Consider the following 21,942-nt stretch of genomic DNA (forward strand, 5'->3'; position numbering starts at 1 on the left):
AATTGCCAGACATGAGCTTCCTGGGTAAGGAATGAAACAGTGAGGAGGAATGATGCTGTTACCTACCTTTAAATAAGCTGCAGTCTGCAATATTGGATTTAGGACAGAAATGAGTAACCCAGGAACTGGCTCTGAATCTTGCTGTTAAAATGCAGAATTCACCTATTACATGGAGAACAACAGAGATGCTACTTCCGAGGGCTATGGCAGGGCTGCTGTTTGTTCACAATGGCTATAGTGTGTATGAGAGTTTCAAAACTACGGTAACCATGTACTTCATTTACAACATGTGATTAAATTCAACTTTTCAGAGCGTTCCCTGATCCTGCACATGGACTGTGTGTCTGTCGCATAATCAGACACTGTGTACAGTGTAAAATGATTGTTTCTTCAAACTCACCTCTGCTTTACCTCTGTTGTCATGGGCTCTTATCTCTTAGTATTTTAGACTCTGTTCTCATTGTCCTGTCATCTTTGACATTACTGCTCTCTGTCTACCTGCTTCTGCTGGTGCCCTCAGTTGCCACTCTCTGCGTGTTATGCTTTTTTTACATTGAAACTGATTGCTATGGTTAGGCCATTTGTTATGCAATGGGGCTCAAAGAAGCGTAACACTGATGGGGCTTTGGAAGCACTTAGGTAGCCAGTATTGCCTCTTTCTTAAAACCACATGCACAATAGGTGGGGCTCTCATTGCATATCAAGGTGAGAGGGTGTACCACTTTCTGGAACATTTTTTGAAACATCTTTTTGCCATGCATACTTTCCCCCCCTCCATGCCACATAAGGGATTGATTCCATGGTCTTTGTTATAGGGCTATGTAACAAGAGGTGGTGGTGGAGCCTGGAGGGCCAGTTGGCCTAGTGGCTAGAGTACCTGGCTTCCTGCCCCTGCTTCTGTGGTTGAGGTGCCTCAGTCTTTAAGGCAGGGGGAATAGGGGGACCTGTTCCCTCCCGCTCCATCAGGTCATAGCCCAGGGCCCTGTGTATGTCACCCCTGAGTAGGGGACCTTCCAGCAGGGAGTCTATGTTCAATGCCCTGGGCTACTTCCTACTATTGCCCCTTTAGTTTGAGGCATGGCCCCTATAGTCCAAGCTCCTGTGGTGGCTTGTCTCTTAGTAGTGCCCCCTTGTGGGCCCTGGATGACATCCTGATGTGGTCCCAGACTGTAAGTTTGGCGGGATCAGAACCCCCACAAGGTCTCCATGCTTCAGTCACCGAGGTTCCTCTCAGGCCAGGTGCTCCTAGGTCTCATTCTCCATCTCCTTTGGCCAAAAAGACACTACTTAGGTCCCTGGTGGCTGTCTTGGCCAGCAGGCTAGCGATCCTTTCCTCAGGTAGGGAGGCAGCTAGCTCCTGTCTCTTCGCCTGTCATCCCTGAACTGAGCCAGGCTCCCTCCTTTTCTCTCCCCTCCAAGCCTGGCATGGGCTGTAGGTATAATGGGGAGGAGCTAGCTGAAACCAAATGCTCCCCTTAACCCCTTCTATGCTGGTAGGTGGTTCCTCTACTTCACCACAGGATGTCTCTGGTATTTTCTCAATCCATTGGACAGGACAACTACTGCCATTATAATGTATGTCAATTTTAAGTATGGAAGATGTGAGAGAGCTCAGTATCACAGTTTTCTTTTGATACTAAGGGTGAAATTCATCACAGTGCAGAGGCCTGGCACCAAGGCTCATGCATTGCTTAAGTCTCATTTAAACTATATTTTGTAGGTTTAAACAGGACTTAAGTGGTGCATAGACCTTGTGCAGGCTCTCTACACCGGGGTGCAATTCACAATAAAGGAATATACAAAACCATGCAATGCACTGTGTCTATCACATGGTCCTGGGTAATCTTTAGCTATACAATAGGCTCATTGATGTCATCTCTGTTTCATATTAATGAAAGATTGCTGTGAAAGATAAGCACAGCTTATAACCTTGTCATGTCTAGCTCTATGGCTGACCACAGATATAATGTGGAGAAGGGTAATTCAGTTTCACGGAGGATATTGGTATATCAGAATCTAGTTCCATTCTGATTTGGGACAAAACCCAAAGATTTCAGTCCCCTGTGAAAGGGAATGGAGCCCTGACTCAGGCCTGGCAGGCTGAAGAGCATCTGGGAGCCTAAAAGCCTCAGCTAAGCTGGGGGCCAGATGGGCTGCTGAGGAGCCAGGTTGATGAGCTGCCACGTAGGATTCCATCAGACCCTGGTCTCTGTTCTGTGAGAACTTTGATAAAATTGAACCATCTTTGTGCAATGTTTTGATTTGGATTAGTTGGCGGTCTCCAATGTAAAATCGACCAGCTCTTATCAGCTGTTCTAAATCACCCAGCGTATAGCTCTGCTGAACAATCTCAACATGTCCTTGGCATTTTCTCCATCCATTGGATAGGACAACTACTGCCATTCTTTTCAATTGACTTGTGGTTTAATGTTGGAAGGTGTGGTCACAAATTTTATGAATTTGGGAATCCTGAAAGCAAAATTGCAAATAGATTTGATTTCCAAGTGTGATTAAAAAGAACAAGGAAAGCCAGGCTTGATGGTTAAAGATGTTACACAGATACACTGGCACAAAAATGATAGGGGAGATGATGATACATTTATTCTTACATGGGATTCTTTTCAGCCAGCTATTTTTAAAACCGTTTCAAAATCCTCTAGTGCAATTTAAGAGAACAACAAGCACCCAGAAAGGGTGAAATTCTGGATCCATTGAAGTCAATAGCAAAGTTCCCACTGACTTCAATGGAGCCAGGATTTCACCCGGACTGTGTAGAAGAGGGAGGCATCCATGAATGACAATGCACTTGGAAAATAGCCAAAGAATGTAAAGTGCAGGGGTGGTCAGTTTCACACCTTATTAATCTACTTAATGACTTGATTGCAGTTATTAAATCCTGTGTTTTAACTACAATATGCTTATCCCAAATGAGTGACTAAGCCAGAAGTTTATTTAAATTGAAACAAATAAAGTACACTACACAAAGATGATCTTTACATGTGTGTCTTTTTACATCTAGAGCCAAGAGAATAGCATATGTTATTACTACTATTAACATATCATTTATCCAGCAGTAATAGTGTGGACAAAACATGAAAGATGACTCTGTCTCTAAAAAGCTTATGCTTTGAATAGAGACACAAGGTGGTTGAGGTAGTATCTTTTATTGGACCAACTTCTGTTGGTGCAAGAGACAAGCTTTTGAGCTTCCACAGAACTCTTCTTCAGGTCTGGGAAACATGCAGAGCGTCACAGCTAAATACAAGGTGGAACAGATTGTTTAGCATAAGTAGTTAACACATATTTCAAGGGACCTTCCACCTTGAACTGGTAAATGAATATTGTCAGGCTTTGGAGCAGTGTGTTTTAAAGCTGTATCTGAAATGCAGAGAGGATTCTCGATTCATCTGGTAAAGGAGGGAGTCCCAGGAGTGAGGAGCAACATGAGAGCAGGCGCAAGCATAAGAATGTGAGAAGGGACGAAGTGGAAGTGTTAAAAAGGGAACATGGTCAGAAGAAAGGAAGCATGAGGAAGCAGGGGAGAGATGAGAGCTAAGGGAAATAGAACCAGAATAGTAGGCAACAGCAGAGCTGTGCAGCGCCTTCAAACTGGCTGCCCTTGATGTGGAATGTGAGCAGCAGCCAGTAAGGTCAGCAGGAGAGTGACATTGTCCAAGCAGAAGGTGAGGAAGATGATTTTGGCAGTGACATCTTTGATGGACTGCAGGGAACAAGCTGGGAAGCCAGAGAGAGAGAGAAAATAGGTCAGCGTAAGATAAGGGATTTGTTTATAGGGATGGAGAGGAAAGGGTGGAATTTAGAAATGCTGTAGAGGAAAAAAGAAAAGGAGTACTTGTGGCACCTTAGAGACTAACCAATTTATCTGAGCATAAGCTTTCGTGAGCTACAGCTTACTTCATCGGATGTAGAGGAAAAACAATACTAAGTGACAGGCTCAATAAGAGAGAGGAAAGGAGGAGATGAAAGTGACATTGACATGAGTAACAGAGAGAAGAGGACTTTCCAGCAGTGATGGAGAAAGGAACGAGAGGGGAGCAGAGGGCAGGAAGGACAAACAGGAAAGGTCGTGGTCCCTGTCTGACAAGATCACCCTCTAAAACACCAACACAAACTTGATCCATTTAATACAAGAGCCTAAAAACATGAGGAATAAATTGAAATAAGCCGTTGTGTTTCAAATATTGCAGTGCTTCCACAGAAAATGCTATCCATACAATCAAGGCAAGGACAGTCTATATAGCTGGTCCTAGATTCAGTATGAATTAGCTGGAAATATAGGATGGGGCACAGTAATATCCTGATCCACACTAATCATATTTGAGCCAACAAAAAGCCATTTTAAAATGTCATCATCTGGGGCAAACGTTACTTATGCAGAGAATTGTTTTTGCTTGATTGAGTTGTAATTTGAAGCAGGTATCAAAGATTTGGTTTCAGCTGGATCTAAGACCAGACCTAGATCTAAAAATGAGATTAAATCACAGTGCTGGGACTGGATCCCTCACATCACCAAGCTCACATAAGACCTGTAGTCACCTGTTTGAAAGACGTGAGAGTTCTCGCAAACAGGACCTCAGAGTTTTGTGACATTTGCAGAGTAGGGAGGCTCTTTATTCATCCCAAGCATCTATGACTCACCAGGATACATAGCCTGACATCTAGTGTTTTATTCTACTGCCCATCAGCATAGCACGTGAGCACCTCCTACCTAAAATTGACAGCAATAGTTTCCACTGGATTTCATGGAGTCTCTGGCATGTCTCCTTTTTCCAGGGTAAACTGTGCTGCTTCTTTTTTAAAACGGTTTTGTTAATTTCCTTTGTTATATGCTTGATTGGGATTTATGGGGTAGAAGGGAGTGTCATTCTTATGATGGAAAGACCTTTTAGAAGAGGTAGGTTTAGCATTGTTCCTAAAGACAGTCAGACTCTGAATTCACCTGATTTCCTCCAGAAGTGGAAATCCCCTCCCTTGTTCCCGTCTCCCCCAACCCACTGTAATCATCTATATCTTTCAATATTATCTTTCAGTATTGAGTGGCAAGGAAATTCAGTGAAAAGACAACTGAGCTGTTAAATATTGGAGAGTAATGCTGATGCCATGTTGTATAAAGTAAAGAATGATCTCATCCTCTTATCTTAAACTATATTGGGCCAGATCTTCAGCTGGTGTAAATTGACCTTGCTCCATTGCCTTCCCTGAAATTCAAAGGAGCTATGACAATTTACACCAGTTAAAGATTTTCCCTTAGTTTGTGTGACAGACAGAGTAATTAGCCCAAGGCTGGGTACAGTGCTTCTGTCATACTGACAGAGAGTGGGAGTGAGGTTTGCCCAATTAAAAATTCACATCATAACCCTTCAAGACACAAGTAATTGAATGTTTTTGACATCTCTCCATGTTGTGGGCATTGTAAGAAAAGCCTTTGAGAACTGCTTTAAAAAGTGAACTCTCTCAGCTGTTTCCAAGCCACTTGAGGTCGGAGTATAATAGGTTGTCAAAGGAGAATTAGGACAGAAATCTTTATTTCTCCTATGGAGACCATACAGCAATACATTTCTTATTAACATGTCACCTAGCCTGTTACATCGCGGGCTTTGTTTTAGCCTTATAAAGTATGGGCTCTTGAGTAAGCCATCGCATGATTGGAGTGCTGCTAGCCTGACATTTACAAGAGCAGCAGAATGACATGAGTGAGAATTAGCTTCTAGCAAAACATTACTATTGAACATTTTTACTAATGATATTGGTTGACATTTTAAAACTTGGGTGCCTAAAGTTGGGGGGGGTGTCTATATTTAGGCCCCTAAATAAAAGTAGCCTGGTTTCCAAAGACTCTAAAATACCTGCAGCTTCTATTTTCATGAATAAGAATCATGGGGTTTTAGCACAGTGCAAAGGGGCATTAAAGATGCCCTTAATAGGCAGCTGGGGATGCCCTTGACACGGGAGAATCCTGAGGTGGCATAGAACTAGTTGTCATAGTATTGTGCCACCCCCTCATTGCTACATGTGGTGTCCTGGAAGCGTGATGGGGTTTAGACAGAACCCATGGGGTCTCGACAAGCTGCTGTTCTGAGTTATGCTTGGGGCCAAGCTGACCTCAGCTGGCCTAGGGATCAGAGGACTGCAGGGGTGTCTTAAAGCCACCTCTTCAGCCGTGCTGAATGAGCTGTGGTGCAGATGAGGATGGGGCCCAAGTGCAACTAAGTGTAGCCATTCCGGATGGGATACTCTGCGTAATTCTGGACTTGCACACAAGTTTTACTTTGGTTTAACTCTCTGATTTTATAGGAGTTACTCCTGATTTATACTGGTGTAATTAAGTTCAGAATTTCATGGCTATAGTGAAAAGGCTACGGTTATGGATATTATAACTAGATGGCCCACACAATGGCCCAGATGCTATAAAGAATTCATAACCTCTATTTCTATGGCAGCAGGATTATAAATATTTAAATCAGTCCATGCATATTTTATGTGAACTTTAAGTTTAAATAACCTTTGTGTCTATCCTCCATAATATTTTGGTTTTATATTTAACTGAATTCATAATGTTTAGCTTGACATTAAGGGGCACAATTACAATTGTGTTCCCAATGTTACTGGGTGCTTCATCATTCCACAAAAGGGAATTTCACAGGTGTAAAATGAAGGTGAAATAAGACATTTAGCAGCTTTGAAGTCTGACATGTTATGAAAATATTCCCTATGGCAAAAGAAGCATCCAACATTCTACAGTGGAAATCATGTCTTACAAAAGGAGCAAGTTTGGGCTTCTGTTAGATTTTAAATAATATTTGTCAGCAACAACTCCCCCTAAAAAGCAGAATTCACAGTAAATATTTGTTCATATTAAGTGCCCCCAACCCACATGGTTCCTCAGCTGTGCTGTCCCTATCGTTATTATGCTTTCTGTTTCTACTCAGTTTCACAATAGGGTAGCGCGCAGAAGAGAGAAGTGAGAGCTGGGGTTGATCATAGTAGGAACTGTGAGAATGTGCCATGATATTACCAGAAAAAAAAAAAGTATGGTTCATCTCTGAGCAAGCACTGTCAACAACCGGAAGATTATTTTTTTAAATATCAATTTATTCTAATAAAAAAAATCAAGTACATCTGTAAAAGATATCAAGTACACAATAAAAAATGACAAATACAGTTTAAACTAAAAATTATGGTGAATGTTCCAAATAGGGTAGGAAAAAAGACTTAATGGCAGTAAGCTGTCCAATCCATTCCCTTGGAAATGGGCTTATGAATGAAAAAGCAACATTTATTAAATCCTAACTCTACTGCAGAAGGTTCTATATATTTGATGGAAATGTGGAAAGATAGTGGGGACACAGTGATGTGATACCTTTAGGAATCTCCTTGAGAGAATTTTGTTTTTCCATGAGTTTCAAGGGTTGCTGTAAAAATGCTCATTCAGAACTGGCTGCTTATGGTTGACAATCTGGTGTAAATGGGTTTTGGGTTCCCAATCCACAGTTTGAGAACCACTGGCTAAACAAGCCAAGCTCTTTGAGTTTCCTCTCAAAAGGAGAATTTTCCATTCCTCTGATCATCCTCGTAGCCCTTCTGTGCATATGTTCCAGTTTGAATTAATCTCTCAAACATGGGAGGCTAGAGTTGCCCACAGTAGTCCATATGAGGTCTCACCAGTGCCTTGTATAATGGTACTACCACTTCCTTATCTCTACTGGAAATACTTTGCCTGATGCAACTTAGGATTGCATTAGCCTTTTTCACTGCCACGTCACATTGGTGGCTCATAGTCATCCTTTGATCAGCCAGTACACCCAGGTCTCTCTCTCCCTCTATTGCTTCCAATTGATAAGTCTCCAGTTTGTTGTTGTTGGTTCCTAAATGGATGATCTTTCACTTTGCACTATTAAATTTCATCCAGTTTCTATTATTCTAGTTTACAAGCTTGTCCAGATCTTTTTGTAGGATATGCTGGTCTTCCTCCCTATTGGGAGTACCTCCCAACTTCGTGTCATCCACAGATTTTATTAGCACACACCCTTTTTGTGCCAAGATCATTAATTAAAAAGTTAAATAATATTGCTCCCAAAACTGATCCCTGAGAAACTCCACTAGTAACCTCCTTGCAGCATGACCGTTCTCCTTTCAGTATTACCCATTGTAATATCCTCTTCTCATGTGGAACTGGATCAAGTGCCTTACTGAAAGCTAGGTAGATTAGATTGACTGCATTTCCTTTTGTCTAAAAAAAAAGTTATCTTCTCAAAGAAAGTTCAGGTTGATCGGGCACAATCTACCTCTTGTAAAACCATGTTATATTTTATCCCAGTTTCCCCTATGTCCTTAGCTACTTTCTCTTTCAAAATTCATTACAAGATCAAACTAGATCAAAGGTCAGTAATTTCCCAGATCACTTTATTTCTTTTTTAAAAATAGGTACTATATTAGCAGTTCTCTGGTCATATGTACGACCCCTGAGTTAACAGATTCATTAAAATCTTTGCTATTAGGCTTCCAAGTTCATGTGCCAGTTTCTTTAATAATCTTGGATGGCAATTATCCAGGCCGCCCAATTTAGTCCCATTAAGCTATTTGAGTTTGCCTTCCACCTTGCATGTGGTAATTTCTACTTCAATATCCTTATTTCCATTAGCCATCCTGAAACAACCCCTAAGCTCCTCATTGCTCTTATTAAAAACTGAGGCAAAGTATTCATTTAGATGTTGGGCCAAATCTCTTCCCCATCCTCAGTACTTAGTGGTCCCACTTCTTCTTCCCTTATTTATGTATGGTTATAGAACCTCTCACTATTGGTTTTAATTTCCTTCGCAAGATCCAACTCTTCTTGGCTTTTGGCAGTTCTCACTTTTTCCCCACACTTTCTGATCTCCAAGAGGTAACTTTCCTTGCTGATTCATCTTCTGTTCCTTTTGGTTAATAACCTGTTCAAGATGCTTGCTCCTCCAGTCTGGTCTGCAACCCTTCCCTACAAATTTCTCCCCCTTCTTTGGGATGAAGGCTTCAGATACCTCCTGCAACTTGGATTCAAAATAATTCCAAGCCTCCTCCACATTCAGATTCTTGAGTTCCTCAGTCCAGTCCACTTGCCTAACTAATTGCATTAATTTTTTAAAGTTTTGAAGTCAGGGACTCTAGTTCCAGAGCTATTTTTGTTTATCCTTACATTTTAAACTGAATTAGCTCATGATCACTCGAACCAAGTCTGTCCCCCGCAACCAGTTCTCCTATGAGGTCCTCACTATTCACCAAATCTAAAATGGCATCACTTTGTGTTGGTTTGGTGACTATTTGATGAAGAAATCAGTCAGCTATCACATCCAGGAATACCTGAGCCTTACCATTATTTGTAGCACTTGTCCTCCAGGCTATATCTGAGAAATTAAAGTTTCCTATAATCACACAATTCCCAGTAGTATTTATTTCATTTAAATATTAGAGAAGTCTCTATCCATATCCAAATGGGATCCTGGGGGTCTGTAGCATACCCCAAGCACTATTCCCATTCTTTGCTCTGGGCCAGGCTACATGTCCCATAATGCACTACATCATGTGACTCCCAGGATTGATCTCACAGCTCAGTCCAAGGGAAATCCACATTCCCTTATGTGACTTCAGGGAGTTCAGCCCATAGGAGAAAATGTGAATCAGAACTACAACTCCTATAAGACAATGTGCTGATAGGAAACTGCATCTTAATATGATGTTGAACTAATTTTAAATAAAATGTTCTGGGTTGCGTCAAAAAAAATGAAATATTCCAATTCAGGTCAAACTGACGCAAAATATTTCATTCTGATTTTCCCCAAAGGAAAAATCAAACATTCGTAGGGAAAAATCCAAAATTTCTATTTACCAGAAACTGCATTTTCTATTGGAAAATCATTCCAATGGAAATCTCCTGACCAATGCTAGTCTGGATAAAAGCATAAATGCACAACGTCCAGAGTGGGAGAAAGATAGGAAGAGGCCCTGGGCTGGATAGAAGAGAGTGAAGTGAGAGTGAAAGATGAAGATGGGAGCAGAGAGGTGAGCAAGCAGTAAGTTGTACGGGGCCTTGCAAGCTAAGCCATGGAGATGAAATGTGATGTGTGATGAAGAAAAGCCAGTGAAGGGAGTTGGACATGGTCAGAGGAGAGACCAAGAAAGATGATTTTTACAGCTGCATTTTGAACTCCATGAAAAGGAGGAGATGTGAGAGTCATTTAGGCCCAGACCTTATAATAGCTGAGAAGAGAAACAATCAGGGCCTAGACAATGGGTTTGACTGTGGGGATAGGGAGGAATGGTGGGGGCTTTAAAGATACCTTATGCAGCATCCTTTTCTTTCAGATACACAATGCTTTTAAATATCCAGGCAGAAAATGCTCAAGCAACAATGTACGGAACACGCAGTGTTTTTGTGTATTACTAAAGCACCTGCCCCAGTTCTGTCCTGTGCAGAGGGCTGCTCCTCTGCCAGGAGCAAACACTTCTGAGACAGGATTGCTTCAAGTGCTTCCCTATAAGGTTGATTACTGCAATGGTATTCTCCATTAGAGTTTGAAAGCCCTTACATACTCATGGAGAGCAGCGTCCTGCTGTTCCTATACTGTACAGGCTACCTTTCCAGTGCAGCTGGATATAATGGGTATAGCTACTTGCTCTCTAGAAGTCAGGAAGTTACGGCAAAGCTGGAATTTTCCATTCTGCAGAGACTATTGCTGATGTAGTATCCATCATTTCTTCCAAGTCTTGGAAACCCTGCAGAGGCTCTGCCTTCAGGTAATTATTTTTGCCACTACGAGAACCCTGAATTATGAACTGATCATTAAAATATGAAGCATAAGGTATTCCATGGTTTACCTTTAGTTCAGACCATACACACAGAGCTAGTGATTTTCAGGCACAAGATAAATGATCTCCTCGGAAGAATGAAGATAAACAGCTCTCATACATGGCAGTGTATTAAAAGAGAAAAACAAAGGAGAATAGCAGCTATTGGTTTTGTGTTCATGAATTTCAGTAAATTCTTTGAGAGAAAAGGCCTGTGTGAGAGCAGAGGAATTTGGAGATAAGAGGACAGGAAGACTGAGAGAAACTGGTTATCATCTCACTCTGGTTTTGGTTCTAGTGCAAGTATTCCAGGCCCAGATCCTCAAGTGGTATATATTGGCACAGATGCATTACCCAATTTACACTAGCTACGGATCTGACCACTCACTAAGAGTGGTGTAAATGGCATCAGAATCTGGCCAAGAGAGTCTGACCTGCTCCTGCTTTGGCACAATCCAGCAAGATTCCAAAAAATCATCAGATACCTGGTGGTAAAGGTTAGGAGGCAGTAGACTATAGACATGAAGCAGTCGCCTAGCTCAGGTCTGCGAGAGACCAGTTTGCTCTGCCCGAACCTGAATGCATGTGTAGTGGCTTTGAGTGATTCCTCCCAGTCAGCCTTTGAGGGAGGCCACTCGGTCTCACTATGTCACCTAGTTTTCAATAATCAATTGGCAGGGGATTAGCAAGGTATAGTAACAGTTAATGGTCTAAGGCCCTGACCCTTTGGGGCAGAGGTGGGAAACCAGCAATCTGTCACCCAAGCTCCCTTGCTTGGGCAGACAGCAACCACCATCAGGCGCTAGCTCTGTGGGGGGCAGCGCAGTTAGCAGTCTTTAGCCCAGCCTCCCTGGCTGGGGCAGACAGCACACACAACCAGGCTCTGGCTCTCTGGGCAGGGCAGAGCAGTTAGTTGTCTTTAGCCCAGCTTCCTGGTTTGGGCAGACCACAAACAAACACAGGCCTTTCAGCCTCCATTGGGTGGGCTGCCTCCAGAGGTGGGGTCGGCAGCAGGGTGTAGGGGGACTACAGCTCAACCTACTCCACCGGGTCCCTTTCCAGGACTCTAGCAGTGGCGAGTGATCCTGTCACTGGGTTAGTGGGGATCCCATCACACCATGCTGACTCAGCTACCAGTACCACAATCGGACTAATATCTGGTTTCCCTGGGCTACTTCCTACCCCAGTCTGTTCGCAGGGCTACATTGTTCGCGGGTCCTCGGTGGCCGACAATCCAAGCAGCTCCTCGGGGTATTTGGCGGATGGCAGCAAGGCAGGGGCGTCTGCCTCTTTCACTGGCTCCAGCCCAACTAAGCTGGAGGCCCTGCTTCTTATGTTTGCTGCCCTGCCCTTTGCTTCCGGTGCAGGGGAGCAGGCCTGGCCTCACTCTGCCCACCTGGTGGCAGGGAGTGGTTCCTCCTGGTCAGCTTGGAGGGAGGCCACTCCACCTCACTACAGCATGTTAAAGAAAGGAAGCTTATACTGTAGTAAAAGCTGGAGTGACTAGATTTAGAAACATTTACTTATTCCCTTTCTTCCCAAAGCTATATCATGACTCACCACCAGACCCTGATTTCACATATACTGGTGTGTAAAACAGAAGTAACTCTTGAAGTCCATGGAATTACACTGGTATATAAATGATGCAAGTGAGCACCCCCAACCCCACTTTAAAGTCTCATCATGAGCCTCCATCTTTATGTAATCCCTCTAACACAATTTTTCGTGCTATAATCCTGTGGTCCACTTTCTGAGGTCCTTACTTAGTTTTTTTACTCTCTATTCAGGAAAATGCCCATTGACTTCAGTGAGTGTTTGCCTACATAAGTAGTGAGTCAGAGCCCTCAGGATTTAGCCCTGTGTTAATTACAGTTTTGAGTGATCTAACATTTCTTATTCAGATGTAGATGCCATTTCAGTTTCCCCTGTCTTGTTGCTTGCCTTTGAAATATAGCCTCAGTGTTCCTTTAAGAGTCATTCCAGCTGGGTATGACCCCCATACAGAGCAGCCAAGCGATCTTACTCTCTAAAATATTGATTACTCACTACCAGCTAACACAATATCAATCCCCTCCTTGCTGGGGGCGGGGGGCAAATATGAGCACAGTGTTGAAGTAATTATCCTATCACGTAAGCCATGAAGCCAAGAATGTTCTTCCATTGCTGTGACCTGCAATTTCCATTGTTTGCTCTTGGGAAAAAACAAAACAAAACACAACCCACCATTGAGTAGTTTAAGACAATGAAAGAAAAAATTACTGGTAATAAATTATACACAGCAATATGTGAAATGGGGCTTGACAAAAAAGATAAATGACAGCGATATGGTATAAGGAGTTTGTTTTTACAAAGTCAAAACATTCAGAAAGAATAAAGCCAAGTTATTTTCTCTTGAAAGCACTGCTGACCAGTTTTGGAGACTTTTCTGTGTGAAAATTTTCAGTCAAATAGTAAATTGCCCGCCTGCCTCCCTCCCCCCTCCTCCCCCCCCAAAAAAAGTGTTTTGGGGGGTGACCAAAACCATTCACAAATTTGAGTCAAATTCAGCAAATAGTTTTGACAGAATAAAACAAATGAAAAAAGTTGAAATTGTTCACTTCAACATTTTTGAAACACATGTTCTGATTTCGCTTCAAAATGTTTCACTTCAAAATTTAGCTTTAAAGCATAAAAACATCAGTAAACATATTTTGTTTGACCCAAACCATTTTTTTGTTTTTCATTTTGGCCAGAAAAAATGAAAAACAGAAAAAATTCAGTTTCAGTTTGAAACTAGCCAATTTTTTTTAAAAAAAATTCTACTCAATCACTGAACTGAAAAATCAATTATTTGCTCAGCTTAAGACTATGGACCTGATTCTGCAGAAATATCGGTGTAAATCACTAACTCCATTAATGACAGGTTTCAGAGTAACAGCCGTGTTAGTCTGCAGTTTCCACGATATGCTATGCATCCGATGAAGTGAGCTGTAGCTCACGAAAGCTCATGCTCAAATAAACTGGTTAGTCTCTAAGGTGCCACAAGTACTCCTTTTCTTTTTAACTCCATTAACTATCCTGAACTTGTGTAAATTGTTATAGCTCCATTGAAGTCAAGAGGGCTATGCTGCTTTACATCAGCTGAGGATTTGGCCCAAAGGGGTTGCACCATGTAAAACTGATATGTGATCACTATCAGGCCATACAGTTACAACCTTTACTATAATGGCCCCAGCCAGTCATTCAAATAAAAAGGCCCACTCATTTTACCCCCATGATTCTGTCTCTTATAATTTCCTTAAAACAAAAGCCTTCCAACATTTTTGGTAGTAAGTAAGGTGATATCTGGTGGGAGGTATTCCAGTGTTCACTGTTTGTCATTGTGACGGGGTTGGGACTCACCATCACAGCGCCTCCCACTGACAACTCTGGGAACTAGCTCAGTCCATGTGGAGCGCCCTCCGCTGGTGGTGTCCCATCTGTCTCTTGCCCTCTGTTGGTGTCCAGACCCACGTTGCTCCCTTCTCACATCATCCTCTAGTCCACACTCACCCCCTTCCAAGGGGGGGGGGGGCACGGCACACCAGGTTAGCAGCAATCTTTTCGCTTCACCCCAGCCACAGTGGCCAACCACATCCCCAAAGTCTAACCCCATCTATCAGGGGTCGGGTGCAGTCTGCCATGGCCACTTCTAACAGCCGGGTGTAGTACAAGAGGGGACCCAGGCCCACCCTCTGGGTCCTAATCCAAGGACTCTCTGGCAGCAGCCTCCCTGCCCTCCTTTGCTCCCCTTGTCCGCCTCTCCTCCCTGGGCTGCTTCCCCTTCAGCCCCCTTACACCTTGTGGGCCCTTCTATCAGGGCCTACAGCCTGGCAGGTGAAGTGAAGTGAAGTGAAGTGAAGTGAAGTGAAGTGAAGTGAAGTGAAGTGAAGTGAAGTGAAGTGAAGTGAAGTGAAGTGAAGTGAAGTCGGCGCCACCGCCTTCACTTAGGAGACAGCCCTTCTCCCTTGAAGGTCTGAGAGAGGCTACCTGTGTCTTGCCTGGGCAGCCTTTATATAGGGCCTAGCCTGGCCCTGATTGTCTGCCTCTTGCTCAGCCCTGATTGGCTCCCCACAGGGCCTCTCTGATTGGCTGCCTGTCTGCACAGCCGCTCTGGCCTGCTGTAGTCCAATCTGGCCTGGGGGTGGGGCACCGCCCCACCACAGTCATATATGATGTTACACATGCATTAAAGCTGCCCTATAAGTCTGAGCAATGTTTAGAACATTGCTTTCTGGAGCACTTATGCATGGGGTCCCTCCTGGCTGCGAAACACCTAACCCCCTCCCTGGAATGGATTCAGTGGCAGAGGCTAGTGAGAAGTTCCAAGGCAAAGGCCAGTGTTGAGGTCATTGAGCTGTGGTCACATAGCCGGAGGGTTGGGCATGGGATCCAGGAGCTGCACTCAATGACCTGGGTCTCTAGTGGATCATGAGAGATTTCTGGAGTTTGGGTGGCAAGCCCCCAAGTCATTTTATGGTGAGCAAACACTAGCCCTCCTGAGAAAGCAATCTGTTGGAAACCCATGAACTCCTTAAAGGATTTCCATACTTCAGTCTCCTTGCAATGTTTCCCGCAGAGGACCATGAGGCAGAGCCAATGGCAGCTTAAAACAAAGCCACAGTAGGGTCCAAGTTAGAGTCTCCTCCTTCCAAAGCAATGAAAAAACTCTCATTGACTTCAATAGGGGCTGATTCTTGGGCTGGAATTTTCCAAGTAGCCTAAGGGACTTAGGCACCCATCTCCCAATGAATTTCAAAGTGTGTTGGGCGCCCTGCCCAAGGTAGCTTCCACAACTACTTTTTTATTGCAATGCTGAAATCACATTTCCATAATCAAAAAATAAAGTACAGGATAAAACCATTCTGGATGGCTTGAAGCCTGGCAAACTGGATTTTAGATTTTTTGACTTCCCCTAGGGTTGTTATTGTTTTTTTTGCTCATAGGCATGCTCAGATAAACAGTGGAACAGCGAGTAAAAGTAAGTAACAAAAAAATTAGGGTGAAATGACTGCACCTAGGGTGAAATGCTAGGACTCATTTAAATAAGCACCCAGTGCATGCACTTTTTGTTTCTTTAGTCTGATAAAAGCCCACTGGAATAAATCCCATTGACTTCAGTTTGGATCAGGCCCTTTGATAGTTAGATCCACAAAGAGATTTTGGCTCCTAAATGCCATGTTAGGCAGCTACATCCAACATTTAGGCACCACTCGCATTCGTAAAACCACCCCTCAGCTGCCGCCTAACCTTGTACGTGCCTAAATTCCCTTGGTTCCTAAGTTTCTGCTGGCAAAGTCTCCTAGGCACCTAAGTTATTGCCAGTGGGCATGCACAAAGCTGCCTAAATCCTGATGCCACTGAGCGGTTCCGTGCCCTGGCACTCACCTAAGCCCTGGCAGGATTCTCAAATGAGGCATCCCCCTCTCCCCATTCTCACCTGTGGGGCTGTAGATGGTAGGCTTTCTCAAGCATACCCGACCGATCAGGCCTCACACAAAAGAGGGCCAGGAGATCTAGATCAGGAATGTTGTGAGCTAGGGCCCCAGAATACCCAATAGCCCATTGGTTATAGCACTCACCTGTGAGGGGCAGAGCTGTTTTCAAATACACCCCTCACTCCCCTGCCTGATTTGAAGCAGGGATTTAAACTTGGCTCTCTCATATCCCAGGTGAGTTTCCTAACCCCCCAGGCAGTAGGGTATTTTGGGGGTGGGGCTCTCTGGTTGAAGCTGTTCCACTTTGTATCAATAATAAAATATTCAGTATGCGAGAGAGAAAAAGAGAAAGGATGATTAGGCTACATGCCTGGGATGTGCAGCCGTCAGTTCAAGTCTCTGCTCCAAATCAGGCAAAGTAGGGATTTGAAAATAGATCTCCCACATGTCGTGTGAGTGCCCAGATGGCTATGATGTGGTGGGGTCTCTCTATTTCTGGATTCTTTCATGAGAAAGAGCTGATGTGGCTTAGGCACCTAACTCCATGAGCGGGTTCATGGCCTTGAATCGCAAGCAGAGCTAAGGCCCTAAGTCAGGCACTTATCTAATTGAGGGGCAGAGCTTAGACCCCTCTCCTTGGCATTTCCTACTGACTTGTTTAGGTGGCTCCTAACTTGTTTAGGTGGCTTGTTTAGCTTGCTGGGTTTTGTGAATCCCATTTTTAGGTGCCTAACTCTCTCCAGGCATTGTATTGGGAGCATGGGCACCTAACTTAGGGCCCAGGATCCTATTGGGCAATAGGGTTCCTTAAGAGTTAAATGTTGCAAGGCTGAGTGTTGCAATACCTAAGTCCTTTTATGGATTTAACCCTTCTTGTACAGTGTTGTCTACTGAAGTATGGCAAACTATTGTGAATGTGTAGGTATTTACATCACATACTCTGAAAATCACCTAAGTCCTTCTGCATAAAAGCCACCCCATCCTGCTATACCTTGCACTACCCTACAAACTGTACAGGATGGGGGAAAACTTGTTTTAGGATGACATGGGCAGGCAAGTTTTTGACAGTATCTATGCTAGATTCTGTTGTAGTAGAACACAGTAGATATGGAAGCAGCTGAAAATTCTTTAGTGGAAGAAGTTGAGATGGCAGAAAGTGACCACAAACTCTTTTTTCCACCAGGGTGGTGGAATATATCAGATTGTTAGATGGCTTAAAAATAGAATCAGAGAGAATGATATAGATATAGATGTTGGACATCTAGCCCTCTGTCCTCAGCCAGTTCCCTCAGCCCTTTGTCTAGCTAGTTTGTGTTGCTCAGGCAACTCTTAGCAGCTGGATAGCTGCCCTTGGCATTCTGAGGATGGGCTAAATAATTATTTTGGATTTTGAACCTGATCCTGTACTCAATTATGTTGAAGGCAATGAAGTTTCATGAGTATAAAACTGATGTAAGTCAGAGAAGAATCAGGCCTTTTGTTTTGGCTTAGACAAATGTCTGGCAAAGACGAAGTACATTTGAGATTGTGCTAGATTTGTTTCCAAGGTTCATCCCACCAATAGATTCGATTCTCTTCATACCACTTAGCCTTTTCGTTTGGGTGAGGATGTGTAGGAAATAGCTAGCCCATCTTACCAGGGGCAAAATGCTAAGCAGGGATGTCCACCTGCTTTAGAGTGGGAAAATGCTGATTTCAAGAGTGCCCTTGAGCCTGTCCTAAATTTACTGTACATAAACAAGTGTTTTCTACAGCAGTGGAAGTGTGTGCAGATGCCAGTTACAATATTCCTTGAATATTATATATTAATTATGACTGTTAAGTTCCTCTCTTCTGTCTCTCTAGCAACTTAATATGTGCGCAGCTAATGAGATAGCAAAGGGAAGCTGTAATGCTATGAAGAATACAGCAGCGTCTTCTTGTTTTATGAACTATGAAGCTACATTATAATCATAAGTTTCAGAGTAGCAGCCATGTTAGTCTGTATTCGCAAAAAGAAAAGGAGTACTTGTGGCACCTTAGACTCTAAGTACTCCGTTATAATCATAAATACTACCAAAGCTTTTTAGCTTTAAAAGCAATTACAAAGATAAATAGTTGAAAATGGCCGGAGGGTCACAGTTTAAATCTTCTCAAAAACAGATGAAGACAGGTGCTTATCAGTCCCATCTCATATTGTCTGAGATGATAAAACTAGCCTTGTTCAGCAGAAGAACCTGCACCTTGCAAGGAAGGAGGGATTGCTTCAGATAGTGTATTTTGGGTCATACTCACAGCTGTGCTTGGAGTCAAACCAAAATTATTTCTTGCTGCAGAAATATTATTCTAGCTGCTTTGGTAAAGCATAGATGTTAGTACAACATGAGAGAAACCAAAACCACTTGGCATCTTTCAGGATTTGGAGCCACTGGCCAGATGTTCCACTTGTACTAATCAGCATTGGTCCATTGACATCCATGGCTGCAATGGAGCTGCATTGATTTATACCAGCAAGGATCTGGCTATAAAATATTCTCAGTGTACAATTCAAGCCACTCAGGAGCAAAATGGCACCTGGATATCACAGTTGCTAAAGACTAAGATTATCCTGAAAGCACTGCAGGAATCTCAGAGTTGTCAGATCTCTTCCCTATTACATCCACCTGAGAGAAAAGTCTGAGTTAAATGTATTCCTGTTGTGTAAGCCACCAAAGAAAAAAAAAAAGAGCGAGAGAGAGAAAAGCTCAGTGCCAAGCATGCTCATTGATAAACTAAAGACTACCGTTTTGTCCTCAATCCTTAGTTCTCCACATAATTAAAGTAATTAATGAACTACCTCCTGAGGAGGTGCAAGATTGTTCACCAGTTTAATAGTTACCTACGACTATTCTTTTTCACGTGAAGTGTCTTGTGAAGTGGATAGTAAGTTAACTATAGTTTGCTGGAATGAGGAGCACACAGGTATAGGAGTGGGCCTGCACTGAGGCAGTGCGTAGGGAACAGACACTGCATGTGCAACCAGCGCAGGTATAAATAGTGGTGTAGCTGGTGAGGCACTGCTTAGGCGTGTGGAGGAGAGTGCCATACACACCAGAACTTTTAAGGTATGTCCCCCTAAGTGGCTCTCTGCATGCTCAAGCGGTGCCTCTCACATCTACATTGCTGTTTTGAGCAGTGCATTCACTCTCTGCCTCCTTGCTTCTGGAGCCTTTCTCTGCTGCAGTGAAAGATTCTAGCACTGGGGAAAGGGTCTGGCAGAGGGGAGGCAGCAGGGAAAGGAGCTGCTCCCCACTACCAGAGTCTTTCACTGTGACAGGGAAAGGTTCTGGCAGCTCTCCCAGTCCCATCAAAGCCTTTTCCCCACAACTGTGAAAGTCTTCAGCACCAGAAAAATGCTTTGGCAGTGAGGAGACAGTGGGGAAAGGCTCCCAATGCCTCCCCCATGCCAGAGCTTTTCACTGCAGCACGTAGCTACATTCCATAGTGAGTGTGGACAGAGCCTTACTTTCACTGTGGTGTGTAGCTACATATCTCCTACATACTATCACGAGTGTACAGAAGGTCTAGGAGTGCAGGAAATAACACTCCTGCATCAATTCTGGGCTGATGTGATTGAATTTAGCTTGTTACTACTTCCTGGGCTTGTTCAGATGAGTGTTGTGGACTCCATTTTTGAAGATTCCCCTCCCCCCCTTCATTATTTGGCATAGAGGAAAAATGCACAGATGCTCTATTTGCTGTGCTCATGGAGAGACGTAGTATTGGGTTGTTTGGGTTTTTTTTTTCTTTGCATTTCAATCCGTTGATTAATTTGAGTCAGTCTTTGACAGAGCTGATCAGGAATTTTCTATCACGGTGGTTTTATGATGGAAAGGGTATTTCTGCAAAATTGACATTTTCCACCAAAAGATTTTGATTTTCCAGAAAATGTTTGATTTTTCTTTTGGGAAAATTAAATTAAAATATTTTATTTTGGATCAGTTTGATCCAAATCAGAATATTTTGGTTTTTTTAACTGACAAGTAAGTGGGAGTCTTTCAAGCCCACTGAGAAGTTTGGTGAGGAAAATTCAGTTCTCAAAACCAAAAGTAATTGAATGGGCAACAAAATAAGGGGAGGGGGAGGCAGTAAGGGATGGATTGTGACCAAGCCCTGTGTGAATATGCAAGCTTGTGGAAGAGCCTTCCTGCTCTCAGGGCTAGTCACAATCAGAGTCCTGAGTGAAAGAACTGCTTCTGGTTAGTGTCCCTAGCTACCACTTGAGGGGCGTGGGGTAGGTGAGACCGTGACCCCACCACGCTCAGCCCAACCCAGTAGAACTGGCCAGCTGTGGAGAGAATCATGCCCTTGTTGTGCACTACCTATGCCCAAACTTCTCACAGCCGGTATAGGGGCAGTGCATCTCCATGCCACTACCAATCTGTGCCTGTGCCTTACAAGTTCCTGAACGCCTTATATAGTTCCCAGCACTTCCATCTAGTACCAGCTGGGGTTCAGACTAGAGGGAATGGTTTCTGGATCCACAAGCTGCACCATTCTCCTCTTGATTAAGGAAAGTGAAAGCCAGAAATCTTTATTTACTATTCTGTTTGACTGTTCTTTGGTGCATGACAACACACTGATCCTGAGAGTGGTGAGAGAAACATTTACATGCCTTTGGCTTTATTCACTATCATCCCTTGCAAATCTGACATGAGCTTATATCGTTCACTGCCCCTGAGAACAGTGTGTGATTAGTGGAATGCATTGCAACAGGTGCCAATATATGTAGTGAGCAGGTAATGCATGGAAGATGGGAACTAACGAAGGGATCTAAGGGCTTGATTCTCCTCTCACATATACAAGTTTGATACAGTGAAGTTATTCCTGCTTTACCCTAATGTAATTGGGTAATAATTTGTCTTTTGTTGTTACAACTAGATAAAGATAAAGGTGACTTCTCATACTTCACTGCTTGTCCTTCACTATTATTATCTATAAACTATTCTTGCTCACTTGAAATGGCTTACAGTTTTTCTGTTCCACTGCTTCTCCCTGACCCTACAGATCTTTTATTTGCATTGATTGTTCTTAATCCACAGCATTTATATTCTCCATATTATCCTAGTGCTCACTAGGATTTCTGATGTGCAGTTGTTGTATATATTTTCAAAATATGAAAAAATGTATAAAAATAGACATTTCTTTTGTTCTCAGCTATACAACTTTATAATTATGTTTTTGTTTGGTTGCCTGGGCCAAATCAGTTTGTTTTTAAAATAGTTTTAAGTTTGTATAATTTTCCTGGTGGATGCAATACACATTATAAAATTAATAGCAGAGTAGAACAGAACATACAATATATAGAGTAAAATCTTGGCTCCACTGAAGTCAGTAGGAGTTTTGCCATTGACTTTAATGGAGCCCACTATTTCACCCATAATCTTCATAGCATTCGTGGATCCCTTTAATGGCAGGATCTTAATATTTGACATACTGTGTACTCTATGTCTGAGTTTTTGTTTAGAAACTCTGTGCCTGTATTTTGTTCTAGACTTTACAAGTGTTTCTTTGTTTAAGTAAGACTGTAGGAGAGCACAAAGACTATAGAGCTTTCAGAGATTGTATACTTTGTATTTTGAATGCTAGATAATGTTTCAGTCTTACATCCTGTTGGAAGCTAAGT

The 21,942-nt window shown here is 43.0% G+C and overlaps 1 protein-coding gene across 1 annotated transcript in view; it reads left to right on the forward strand.

Annotated features, from left to right (window-relative positions):
* The window catches only part of PCSK2 (proprotein convertase subtilisin/kexin type 2), a 206,571-nt gene that overhangs the window by 110,197 nt on the left and 74,432 nt on the right, over positions 1-21,942 (forward strand). The gene's annotated exons all lie outside the window — the stretch shown is intronic.

Source organism: Chelonia mydas, chromosome 3 (genome assembly GCF_015237465.2).
Source record: "Chelonia mydas isolate rCheMyd1 chromosome 3, rCheMyd1.pri.v2, whole genome shotgun sequence".
In the NCBI taxonomy this organism is placed as follows: Eukaryota; Metazoa; Chordata; order Testudines; family Cheloniidae; genus Chelonia; species Chelonia mydas.